The sequence below is a fragment of the Pinus tabuliformis genome, chromosome 8, assembly GCF_031772625.1.
Source record: "Pinus tabuliformis cultivar Carrire ecotype Pingquan chromosome 8, CPIR1, whole genome shotgun sequence".
NCBI classification, from domain to species: domain Eukaryota; kingdom Viridiplantae; phylum Streptophyta; class Pinopsida; order Pinales; family Pinaceae; genus Pinus; species Pinus tabuliformis.
This window is the reverse complement of record NC_142294.1, coordinates 59,917,920-59,931,591: the sequence shown is the minus strand read 5'-3', so window position 1 is coordinate 59,931,591 and position 13,672 is coordinate 59,917,920. Positions and strand designations below refer to the sequence as shown.

The window sequence follows — 13,672 nt, the reverse complement described above, 5'->3', positions numbered from 1 at the left end:
CAATACAACAAAAATCTAGCCCGATAAATCTCCCTTCACTTTACATTGAAATATGAAAATTTACGGCCTAAACCCATAGAGAAATTACACATAAAATACAACAATACTAGAACCTAGAACAAACCCTAAGATTTTCGGCCCAAGGAAGAATTCAAACCCCCTTGAAATTGTTGCACTGATGGATAATTATGCGCTATAAAATTCTCGGCCTCCACTTATATGACTACACCTTCAGAAAATATCGAAACCCTTCCTTACCTAACACTAGCTAGAAAGTTTGGTCTCTCCTCACAATGTCAACCTACTCTAAAAACTCAACCTTTCTCTTCCAATTCTCAGTCCCCTTCAGAAATTTCAACCCTCTCAAATTATCCTATCAAAAATCTACTACACATTTTTTCTCTTTCTCCTCAATCACTTGAACCTCTCACACAAGAAAAAATTGCTTCCTCGACCATGCAAAAGTATGTCTTCATCCTCTCCCTTAAGTTCTCATTATAATTTCATATTAAGAAAAATCCATAACCCTCAATCTCCAACATGTTAGATGACTAGGATTAAACCTAGCCCACTTAGATCAATGATTGAAATTAGATCTACGTGACTTAAATAATTAAATATTTATCCTTGGAATTTTGTTCAATTAGTCAATATTAATCAATTAAATTAATCAATATGTTTTTCTTAAATCAAAACTTAAGAAAGAAATCATATTAGTTGCTCCTTTTGAACAACCACCCAAAGAGGACTTCTTCTCCTGCATGTTAAGCACAAAAGTTATGTAAAAAACCTTTTGATTCGAACTTATGCTAAAACACAACAACATACAAATATAAACATAAACACAGAGATGCAACATAAATAAATCTTCATTTCATTAATATCAAAGAACTGAAGGATGCTTATATACAAAATGAAAAAAAAAATAGATTGGACAACGGTAGTTTATCTTTGAGAAGAGATGTGGCAGCTACATGCCTTTGATCTGTGCTCCAATGAGGCTCAAGGGCCCTTTTATTATTGAACAACAAAGGGAAACTTTAGACAACCAAAACCCTAACCCTAGGAGATGGAACACCAAGAGTGTGGGCTTCGTTGGGATTAGTTGGACAACCAACTTCCCAAGGTAGTAACTTAGTCATATGATCTCTGTTTGGCGCACACAATACCTTGTTAGAGATATCTCTCCGAGTACTACAATATTTGCGATAGACTCGTGCTCATGAGTACAAGCTTGCTATGGACCTCAAAAAAACACTGTTTAGGGGGTTAAAATAGCTCCTACAGTTCAAAACCCAAAAAATACTAAAATTAGTAAATTGTTCTATAATCAAAGAAACCAATAAAACCCATTGGAGGTTCTAGTGGAATAGGCGAGTGGCCACCAATATCAACCTGGATCACCTTCTAATACCACAAAATCAACAAGCTATCGGTTTGTACTAGCCTTGAGAAAACATTATTGTATATACATGAACTGTATCTTGATCACATTAATGAAATTTTGAATTATCTAGAACTTGTGCAATTGTTTGTGATTAATTTTTAGCCACCTATATTCTTCTTGTAATACTATTTACAACAATTATATGATTTGTTGAGTTAAATGAGGTAAAAGGGAAATTTTGTTGAGTGGTTTGACATCTTCATTAAAGAATTTAAGCGTTGTTCTATTGTTATTTTTGTTTTTCTATTTTTATAAATGTTATAAAACCAAATTTTCAAAGCTAGTTTATGCTTGAAAAGTTACCTTTAAGTGCCGAAACGTATCTCGATAGTTTGATATATTTTCTTTTGAGTTGTTTAGACAATTCTGCTGTTAGAGAGTGAATTTTTTTTTTATCTTTTCTATTATTACATAACAATCCAAAGGTTGAAATTCACGAGATTGAGATCCTAGAAACCTCTATTCAAAGAGACGAAATTTCTTAATTGCATTAAAGTGTACATTTCGTGGGAATTTCAACATTAATGTGGTTCAGTAACTTTAAAAAGGTCATTCAATTTTAACGTTAATCTCCATTAATACATTATTTTTTCTCATTTAAATTGATGTTTGACTTTTTTATAATAAGGTTGTGGGGTTTTTTGGTGCAAATATAGTAATGTCATCTGGTTGTGCAAAGAGACATACTACAACTTAGTATGGGGAGATATTCTACAACCCAGTATGGGAAAGATGTAGTGTTAGTATATGGGTATGAAGATTTAATTATTGGCTCAATATGAGAGAGATATTATAATGTCCATAAAATGAAGTATTAGATATAATAATAATAAAATACAACGTTGGCTCAATTAAAAAAGTAATAAAAATAATAAACTCATTCAATTCAACTTGTATTATAGTAAATTTTGATTTTATTAATAAAATTACTAACAATTTTTTGGGAAAAAAATCATAATATCCATATAACATTAAAATATGTTTTTAGTAATAATGATTCATATTTATAACCATAATATTCCAGAACACATAACTTTTTTGTTATTGTTTGCTAGGTAACGTGAGTCCTGAGATCACTGGCATGCCCAACCTTTGACTTGAGTAGCCACAACCCAAGGGCATCTACGCTGTCGAAATCCCCTGGGGATTACACCCGGCTTGGGCTACACCAACCCTTAGCATGGTTGGATTTTTACCCATGGAGTTTCAACTAGTAACCACATTACAAAGTGCCTTAACATAACACCTTGTCACCATCTGCTCTATGCCTCGTGGGCATTCCAAAACATATAATTAATAAACATATTAAAACTTAATAAATGTATAATTAAAAAGAAAATTATATATATATATATGTGTGTGTGTGTGTGTGTGTGTTTTAATAAAAAAAACTACATATAGAGATGTGAAATTTATAAAAATATAAATAATATTATTAAGAAACAAAATAAATCCATTTTAACTTCAAATCTGCCAAGTATCTAAAGGAATCAAATCTCTCAGGGTGCAAACTTTTTCTCAAGTTTTGCACTAAACAAAAGTTTACAGCGTGAAACATTTGATCCATCATTAAGAAACAACATAGATACATTTTAACTTCAAAACCACCAAGTGTCGAAAGGAATCAAATCTCTCGAAGTACAAACCTTTCCTCAAGTTTTTCACTCGAAAAGAAGTTTACATCTTGATATATTTGATCCCTCTCAACAATGGATAGATCCATAGTTAAAATGGATATATGCTAATATCGTTTTTGGTGATAGTGAAGTGTCAAATGTGTTATTTCATAATATAAATTATGTAAACAATATTTACATTAAGAATGCAATTAATATAGGTGGTGGCACTAATGGTAGTTATTTGCTATCTTTTGCATGATAATCCATGCGATTAATCTAACCAGTCTTAGTGTGACTAGAATTCCTTTTTTCAATACAAGCATTTTCATCATGTATCAAGTGGATTGTGCTCTAGCGATTAATCATTGGTGTTAACTTAAGGAGAACCAACTTTAAATCTACAAAGCTACACAACTGAATCATTGCAGTGACATGTTCCTTGATGTTGATTGTTTGTGTAGTTGTTAATCATTTTTTGAAGTCTTGTACCGTCTCCATGTTAAAAGCGGTACTGAAAAAACAAAACAAATGCCCTCTAATATTTAATAGCATTTCATGAAAGGTTGACATGTATGATGATAATTATATTTTATATTATTATAACTTGTTTTTAGGCATTAACTAGTGTAAATCATGAATTACATATTTTTAAAATTATACAATTTAACTTACAATTAGTCAAGTGAAATTAATTAGATGGTTAGGTTGACTTAGTTAAATCTAATGGAGAGTATATCAACACAAAGATTGTGATACGATGAGACAACTCTTGAATGCTTTGTATTATTTAATCCTATGCCCTCTCCCACACCGGAAGGGAGAGAAGGGCAAGTTTTGAATATAAGGTTGGATTGAAACTCGTGATCAAAATTGTGTTAGCATTTGTGTATCTGATATTTAAACTTGCATAGGCTATATTGTGATATAAGACAATCCATCCTTTCCACACAATGTGTTTTCAGTCTTCTTTTCTTATTTTCAACATGACTAGATAAAATCCAAAACTTTACATTCTATAAATACCAAATTATACAATAACATTTTCAAAATGTAGTATTAAAGCAACCATAAGATTGTCTTCCTACCTTGATACAGTCATCAATATAATATTGACACCAAACTGTGCTAGTAAGCATGACCTCAATGCTTTGTAACTATGGGGAGAGGGCATGTCTGGGTTCAGGGTGCAAAAACAATGAGGTCATCACTATTAGCCAATGGCAACGTTGTAGCTAAGTATTTTTGTCTAGCATAACTAGAATTAAGAGAAAGGTAAATGTGAAAATTTATAATAGGTCAAATAGTGTTAGCAAATTCCCTTTTTCAGAAAAACATGCTATATATCTTGAGAAAACAAAATAGGTCAAATAGTGTTAGCAAATTTCCCTTTTTCAGAAAAAAACATGCTATATAACTTGAGAGAACAAAAGCGAGTACATATAAATTAATGTATTAATTGACCCGGATCAGCCGGGTGTTGGGCTGGACTCAGATCGGAATCGAGCAACGACTCAGTTTATGAACCAGTTCACTAAAACATACATAACATATTAAAATTTTATTATTTTCCTTTTAAATTTTAGGTTTGACTGGCTGAACCGGTCGAACTGGTTCACAACCTGATTTAGGATCCCCAAAGGGTGAACCCGATTCTGGTTCACAGAGTTTTTAAAACACGAACAGATTAAAACTTGTATAGGCAGAAAATTTATACATGTTCATAATACAAAACTGATATCACCAATGCTGCAGTGGCAACAATCTCAATGATGGATACTAGTTATGAAACCAAGTTGGGAAGCGTTATCCTTGTGGGAAGGTAACCGACAAACTTGGAGAACCAATACTTGAATTGTTGCAAAAGTGATGCATATATGCCCCTCATTTTGTAGTGTAACTCCAGTACTTCTACATAAGAAATGCCATAAACATTTCAGTCAACTTGGTATTAGAGGTAACTGACAAATATATCAGCCATATAAAGTCAGGAAGCTCTAAAAATGGCATCAACTTACCTAGACAAAGTCTAAGATAGATATAATCAAATGTAGCTTTTGCAGTAGGCTTCAGACTGAATCCTGCACTCACAAAAAGAAAATAATGAGCTCCGCTGGATCACTTGACAAACAATAAACATTGATCAAATCTTAACATTTGGTAGGCTTTGGTAAAGTCGAGGTATATGTTCCAAATGAAGCAGTTCCTATTCATATCAGCTTGTACATGTAAAAATGTATCAGCATATAGCCAGAAAAACTTACCAGATTCAGAGTTGTACTTTGGCACAAGACCTGCCACAGCATATTTTGCATTTGCCAATAGCCTAATACGTTGTGGAGCACCAAGTTTGCTGATTATAGATCTCAGCAACCCACTGAGACTAAGAATTATCTGCTGTCAAATAAATGTGAAACATGCAGAGGCTCCGCTAGAACAAGATAACAAAACCAAATTTTGACTGCAGTTGCATAAACTAAGGCCAACCAAATAAATAAGAGCTAGGTTCTCACTCGGTTCGAAGGACTGTGAGTAGATCACGAGGCAAGCTTTCCATAAATTGAGAAATATCACCCATTGTGAACTGCCTTACTTCCTGACTTAAACGCTTCCTTTCTTCTATTGGCATACTTTTTCCCAGACCAGATTTACTAAATGAAAATCAACGTACAGTTAGTATCTGCCTGAAACAACTGATAGAAAAATGCAACTCTTTTATTGAAACCTTGCAATAATAAACACTTTCCAACTGATTAGTTCTTATTACTTGCTATTATCATTGATACTAATTCAATAAATATTGACTTGAATGTTTTCTCCATGCCCGCTGTCACACAGTAACTTGATTCTCTAAAGCATATTATATATGACGTATGTACTTGTCTTAGAATAAACATAAACGTTAGTAGTACATGCCAGTCCTAAAAGCATCAGTTTGAAACCACTAAGCATACATTGCAGTTTGTAATAGAAATGTGTGCAGACAAAAAACTAACACACGTATGCCATTTTAGAGTTAGACAAGAAACTGTATATTCATCCATCAATCAAAACATGACCCTTAACACCATTTATCATCCGTTCAGTGAAAACAAATCTATAAGCTGAAAATTGCTCAAGAGCTTGCTCATTTTTAAAGCATTACGTTTTTGTTAGCTCTATCTTTATAAACTATGGCTACTTCCTTTTATTACTTCTGCTCCATTTTTACTTGCTTATATCAGTATGAGGACAACCCTGTGTTGAAGTTTCTAAGTTTACTTAGTTTAGAAACCCTTCATGCCTTTTTTCTGATTTATTCCTACCGACTAGTTATTTTTCTTTAACAAGTTATTTACAAAGTAAATACTGAAAATAAACACCAATGCATGCTCAACATATTGCAGATCAGCAACTAAAAGAAACAAGAACAAACACACCACATGACACCATTGTTTTTGGACCAATGACCCGGAAAAACCCAATGTGAGAAAACTGGTGCAGCTATCTGAGGGTTTTCTTATTAAGCAATATCACAGTACAATTTGGGTGCCAAAACTGGCCTACCCAACAGACAATTTCCTTAGCAGCTATGCCTCACAATTTGAGAGAAATCTCCTCGCTGAAACCCGAGAAAATCCTTCCGGCAGCGCCTTAACACAAAACTGCTCTGCAACACCAGCATCTACCCAACTTGGACTGCGTCAGACCCTCTCTGTCTCACGTTGGCCCTATGTCAGCTTTCTGGGCCTCTGTGTCAGACACGCTGGCCTCTCTAGTGCTCTGCGTAGCACTTGGTTGCCTCTGCGTGGCCCTGTGTGAGCCCTTGTTGGCTTTGCGTCACTCTCCTTGGTTGTTGCACTGCTCTCCCAACACAATCTCTGCCTTCTCTGTTTCTCTGTACTCAATGCCCCTCAACTGCTCTCCCAATCACTGATTCTATCTCTCTTAGCAAACCCCGCTCTAGAGAATAGAATGACTGATCACTCTGGCATGTTCCTCCAAGTGACCCTCAAGCCTCTTCTTATACTTTTCCTATTGACATCTCAACAACCAAGATTATATCTCTAATCAACGGCTAAGATTAGATCTGGCTTGATCCATGTCTTTTGGACCACTCTAACACAGATTCATATTAATACACATTAATATTTAATTTTCCCTACGTTTAGACATAGGGACTCCATTAAAAATATTAATTATTTTAATATCTCCTGATCTGTTTAGAATCTGCCCAAACCCTTTTTGGGTATTGGAGATCTCATGTGCCCCAAACTCTCCACCAAATTTTGTGGCTAGAGCACATCCGATGCTACCCCAAATCAACACTCCCTCTTAGGGAGGACTGTGCTCTAGCAATACTCCTCACTGAGTATTACTTTGATCATCCGGCATCGGTACCTGTGCTGATGTTAAGCCTTCCTAGTCAACATCCTCTGCACTGCTGTATCCTGTACTGCTGCCCATGGTTCTGCCACTACCACTGCTGCATCTGTACGACATCTCCCTCTGCATCTGTGCTGTTGCTGGTCGTTTCTCCTAGCACTGCATCCGCACTGCATCTCCTCTCATCATGCTGCCCACTGCTGCATTGTAGCTTAGTAACTGAGAAGTAAGTAACTGATCTCCCAACTGACCTCCCTGTTGGGCTAAGAACACCCACTGATGTTGAAGCTCCCTCTGCCGCTGACAAGTGCTCCCTCTCTGACCTTTGTGCTGCTGCAACAACTCCCTACATCTCGCACCGTTGCACACCTCTCTGTGCCGTCCTGCATTGGTGCAACACTCCTGTGCTTCTCGCACTGCTGCAACCTACTAGCTCTATGCTGTCTTGGGACTCCTGCATTGTAGCTCTCTCTGCTGCTCCATCCACATCCGTCTCTACCCACTCAGCCAATCTTGCTACTCCTCGTCGGGGCTCCTGTAGCAAGGTCTAATCCAAGAGGCTGGGTACCTCGAGGATCCTGCCCCTCATCGCCTGTAGTCCGCCAGACTACAACTCGATGTCTCTCCACTTCAGCTCAAGTGGTGCGTGTGCGTGTCTGTCAAAACTTCCTTCTCTGCCCGTGCTGGCGCTGCCTTAGTCTCGGAAGACTCTCCCTTACTCTTCTTCTTTGGGCACTGGGTCGCATAATCACCCATCTCCCCATAGTGGAAGCACTTGATCTTGGAGAGATCTTTCTTCTTCCGCTTCTCCTGCTTTTCCTCAGATGCTAGGGCCACATCCTCCTCCTGCTTGACCTTGATCCCTTTGCTGCTGCTACCTTTCTTCGACTGCCGTCTGATCTCTTCCTGGCAAAGAGCTGCCCACATCTTGTCCCAAGGTGGGAGAGTCCCTCTGCCTAGGATACTCTAGACAAACACTTCCCAATCTTCTGAGACAACATTTAGGGCTGTCCTCACCATAAGCTCCTGATCTGGTGTCGCTCCTATAGCAGTCAACTGGTCTCGGATCTCATTCAGTCCTCCGAGGAAGGTGTTAATTGATTGACCCTTCTTCATCTGATACGACCTCATTTGGTTCTCGAGCAACATTCTTCTCTACACAAAAGTATGCTGGTACAAGTTCTTGAGAGCCTCCCACATCTCAACTACCGTTTCCTTCTCAGCTATATGTGGTACCACATGATCCTTGAGCCGTCAAGGATAATGCACTTGGCCCTCGCCATCGTTTCTTTGTACTTGTCGTTATCATTGGGGTCGACTAGGATAGCTATAACCTTCAAGGCGAAGTTCTTGCCACGATTCTTGTCAAGCACTAATAAGATTCTGGCCTTCCAGACTGCGAAGTTCGATACTCTGTCCAGCCTATCCTGGTCTCTTACCCCATATAGTGCCATGACGCTCCTCTACTTCCCTCCTGGAAGTTCTCTGTTCGACAGCTTTGAGTCTCTACTTCCCATCTGGAAGTTCTCTTCTAGACCCCCTCTGAGTCCTGATTTCCCTCCTGGAAATCCTTTTGCCGCTTGTTGAGATGCTCCCTACTCTGATCGTCTTATGCAACTGCACTGCTGATCCAGGTCCCTCGGTTACAAACCCTCGGTAACAACTCCTCTGGCCCTGCTCTGTCAGTTACTGTTCTGACTATAGTACCTCACCAACTCCACTCTGCAATATTTTTGCAGCCTTCTAGACTCCAGCAACTGCCTCTCTGTGAACTGCGTCAGCCCCTCTCTGCCTCACGCTGGCTTTGCGTCAGCCCTTGGATGCCTTGCATCAGCCCTCTAGCCCTCTACGTTAGCAACGCTGGCCTCTTTGATGCTCTGCGCAACTCCCGGCTTCTTCTGCGTGGCTCTGGCTAGCTCTGCGTCACACTTCTTGGCTTTTGCGCTGCTAGAAACAACTTCTGTCACCTCGGGACAACTGTTTTCTGTTGCTATTGCTCCACTCGGCTAATGTCTTTTAGTCCTCCTGTGATCTACAATCACGCTCTGATACCATGTTGAAGCTTCTAAGTTTACTTAGTTTAGAGACCCTTCATGCACTTTTTCTGATTTATTCCTACCTACTTGTTATTTTTCTTTAACAAGTTATTTACAAAGTAAATACTGAAAATAAACACCAGTGCATGCTCAACATATTACAGATCAGCAATTAAAAGAAACGAGAACAAACACACCATATGACACCATTGTTTTTGGACCAATGTCCCCAGAAAAACCCAATTTGGGAAAACTCGTGCAACTATCTAAGGGCTTTCTTATTAAGCAATATCAGAGTAAAATCTGGGTGTCAAAACTGGCCTACCCAGCAAAGAATTCCCTTAGCAGCTATGCCTCACAGTTTGAGAGAAATCTCCTGGCTGAAACCTAGGAAAATCCTTCCGGCAACTCCTCCACACAATACTGCTCTGCAACCCCAGCGTCTGCCCAATTTGGACTGCATCAGCTCCTCTGTCTCACGCTGGCCCTGCGTCAGCCCCAAGAGGCCCTACGTCAACATTCTGGGCCTCTGCGTTAGACACGCTGGCCTCTCTGGTGCTCTGTGCAGCACTTAGCTGCCTCTGCGTGGCCCTGCGTGAGCCCTTGCTAGCCCTGTGTCACTCTCCTTGGCTGTTGCGCTGCTCTCCCGGCACAATCTCTAATTTCTCTGTTTCTCTGTACTCAATGCTCCTCAGCTGCTCTCCCGATCATTGATTCTATCTCTCTTAGCAAACCCTGCTCTAGAGAATAGAATGACTGATCACTTTGGTGTGCTCCAACAAGTGACCCTAAAGTCTCCTCTTATACTTTTCCTATTGATATCTCAACGGCTAAGATTAGATCTGGCTTGATCCATATCTTTTGGACCACTCTAACAGATTCATATTAATACACATTAATATTTAATTTTCCCTAAGTTTAGACATAGGTACTCCATTAAAAATATTAATTATTTTAATATCTCCTGGTCTGTTTAGAATCTGCCCAAACCCTTTCTGGGTATTGGAGATCTCATGTGCCCCAACCTCTCCACCAAATTTCGTGGTTGGAGCACATCCAATGCTACCCCAAATCAACACTCCCTCTTAGGGAGGACTGTGCTCTAACAATACTCCTCACTGAGTATTACTCTGATCATCCGGCATCAGTACCTGTGCTGATGCTAGGCCTTCCTGCTCTGCACTGCTGTATCCTGTACTGCTGCCCATGGTTCTGCCACTATCACTGCTGCATATGTACGACATCTCCCTCTACATCCGTGCTGCTGCTAATCGTTTTTGCCAGCACTGCATCCGCACTGCACCTCCTCTCATCATGCTGCATCGTGCTGCCCACTGTTGCACTGCAGCTCAGTAACTAAGAAGTAAGTAACTGATCTCCCAACTGACCTCCCTTTGGGCTAAAAACACCCACTGATGTTGAAACTCCATCTGCCACTGACAAGTGCTCCCTCGCTGACCTCTGCGCTGCTGCAAACACTCCCTGCATCTCGCACCATTGCACACCTCTCTGTGTCATCCTGCATTGGTGCAACACTCCTGTGCCTCTCGCACTGTTGCAGCCTGCTAGCTCCGCGCTGTCTTGGGACTCCTAGACTGTAGCTCTCTCTGCCGCTCCATCCGCATCCGTCTCTACCCACTCAGCCAGTCCTGCTACTCCTCGTCGGGGCTCCCGTGGCAAGGTCTAATCCAAGAGGCCGGGTACCTCAAGGATCCTGCCCCTCATCGCCTGTAGTCCGCCTAACTACAGCTCGATGTCTCCCCACTTCAGCTCAAGTGGTGAGTGTGCACTCAGGACACAATCATCGTCTGTCAAAACTTCCTTCTCTGCCCGTGTTGGCGCTGCCTTAGTCTCGGAAGACTCTCCCTTACTCTCCTTCCTTGGGCACTGGGTCACATAATGACCCATCTCCCCATAGTGGAAGCACTTGATCTTGGAGAGATCTTTCTTCTTTCGCTTCTCCTGCTTTCCCTCAGATGCTATGGCCACATCCTCCTCCTCCTGCTTGACCTTGATCCCTTTGCTGCTGCTACTTGTCTTCGACTACCGTCTGATCTTTTCCTAGCGAAGAGCTGCCCACATCTCGTCCCAAGGTGGGAGAGTTCCTTTGCCTAGGATACTTTGGACAAACACTTCCCAATCTTCTGAGACAACATTCATGGCTATCCTCACCATAAGCTGCTGATCTGGTGTCGCTCCTATAGCAGTGAACTGGTCTTGGATCTCATTCAGTCCTCTGAGGAAAGTGTCAATCGATTGACCCTTCTTCATCAGATACGACCTCATCTGGTTCTCGAGCAACATTCTTCTTTGCACAGAAGTATGCTAGTACAGGTTCTTGAGAGCCTCCCACATCTCAACTACCGTTTCCTTCTCGGCTATATGTGGTACCACATGATCCTTGACCCCATCAAGGATAATGCACTTGGCCCTCGCCATCGCTTCTTTGTACTTGTCGTTATCATTGGGGTCGACTGGGATAGCTATAACCTTCAAGGCGAAGTTCTTGCCACGATTCCTGTCAAGCACTGATAAGATTCTGGCTTGCCAGAGTGCGAAGTTCGATACTCTGTCCAGCCTATCCTGATCTCTTACCCTGTGTAGTGCTATGACACTCCTCTACTTCCCTCTTGGAAGTTCTCTGTTCGACTCCTCTGAGTCTCTACTTCCCGTCTGGAAGTTCTCTTTTGGACCCCCTCTGAGTCCTGCTTTCCCTCCTGGAAATCCTTTTGCTGCTTGTTGAGATGCCGCCTACTCTGATCGTCTTGTGCAACTGCACTGTTGATCCAGGTTCCTCGGCTAGAAACCCTCGATAACAACTCCTTTGGCCCTGCTCTGTCAGGTACTGTTCTGACTACAGTACCTCACTAGCTCCACTCTGCAATATTTCTGCAGCCTTCTAGACTCCAGCAACTGCCTCTCTGTGAACTGTGTCAGCCTCTCTCTGCTTCACACTGGCTCTCTGTCAGCCCTGGGATGCCCTACGTCAGCCCTCTGGTCCTCTGCATCAGCAACGCTGGCCTCTCTGAGGCTCTGTGCAGCTCTCGACTTCTTCTGCATGGCTCTGGCTGGCTCCGCGTCACACTTCTTGGCTTCTGCGCTGCTAGAAACAACTTTTGTCACCTCGGGACAACTGTTTTCTGTTGCTATTGCTCCACTCGGCTGATGTTTTTTAGTCCTCCTGTGATTTGCAATCACGCTCTGATACCATGTTGAAGTTTCTAAGTTTACTTAGTTTAGAAACCCTTCATGCACTTTTTCTGATTTATTCCTACCTACTCGTTATTTTTCTTTAACAAGTTATTTACAAAGTAAATACTGAAAATAAACACCAGTGCATGTTCAACATATTACAGATCAACAACTAAATGAAACAAGAACAAACACACCACATGACACCATTGTTTTTGGACCAATGTTCCCGGAAAAACCCAATGTGGGAAAACTGGTGCAACTATCTGAGGGTTTTCTTATTAAGCAATATCAGAGTATAATCTGGGTCCTGAAACTGGCCTACCCAACAGAGAATTTACTTAGCAACTATGCCTCACAGTTTGAGAGAAATCTCCTGGCTGAAACCCTGGAAAATCCTTCTGGCAACTACTCAGCACAAAACTGCTTTGCAACCCCATCCTCTGCCCAATCTGGACTGCGTCAGCCCCTATTTGTCTGACGTTGGCCCTGCGTCAGCCCTAGGAGGCCCTGCTTCAGCTTTTTGGGCCTCTCTGTCAGACACGTTGGCCTCTCTGGTGCTCTGCGTGGCACTTGGCTGCCTTTGCGTGGCCCTGCGTGAGCCCTTGCTGGCTCTGCATCACTCTGCTTGGTTATTGTGCTGCTCTCCCGACACAATCTCTGCGTTCTCTGTTTCTCTGTACCCAATGCCCCTCAGTTGCTCTTCCAATCACTGATTCTATCTCTCTTAGCAAACCCTGCTCTAGAGAATAGAATGACTGATCACTCTGGTGTGCTCCTCCAAGTGACCCTCAAGTCTCTTCTTATACTTTTCCTGTTGACATCTCAACGGCCGAGATTAAGTCCCTAATCAACGACTAAGATTAGATTTGGCTTGATCCATGTCTTTTGGACCACTCTAACACAGATTCATATTAATACACATTAATATTTAATTTTCCCTAAGTTTAGACTTAGGGACTCCATTAAAAACATTAATTATTTTAATCTCCTGGTTTGTTTAGAATCTGCCCAAA

The 13,672-nt window shown here is 40.9% G+C and overlaps 1 pseudogene across 1 annotated transcript in view; it reads right to left on the bottom strand.

The window, feature by feature from the left end:
- Nucleotides 1–4,598: 4,598 nt before the first annotated feature.
- Nucleotides 4,599–13,672, bottom strand: part of LOC149234135 (uncharacterized) — a 350,486-nt pseudogene continuing 341,412 nt past the window's right edge. Inside the window, exons 13-16 of the transcript XR_016246072.1 lie at nt 5,577–5,714; nt 5,328–5,440; nt 5,082–5,144; nt 4,599–4,974 (exon numbers count right to left, since the gene is read on the bottom strand). The product of XR_016246072.1 is annotated as an uncharacterized LOC149234135 (transcript). The remainder of the gene's footprint in view (nt 4,975–5,081; nt 5,145–5,327; nt 5,441–5,576; nt 5,715–13,672) is intronic.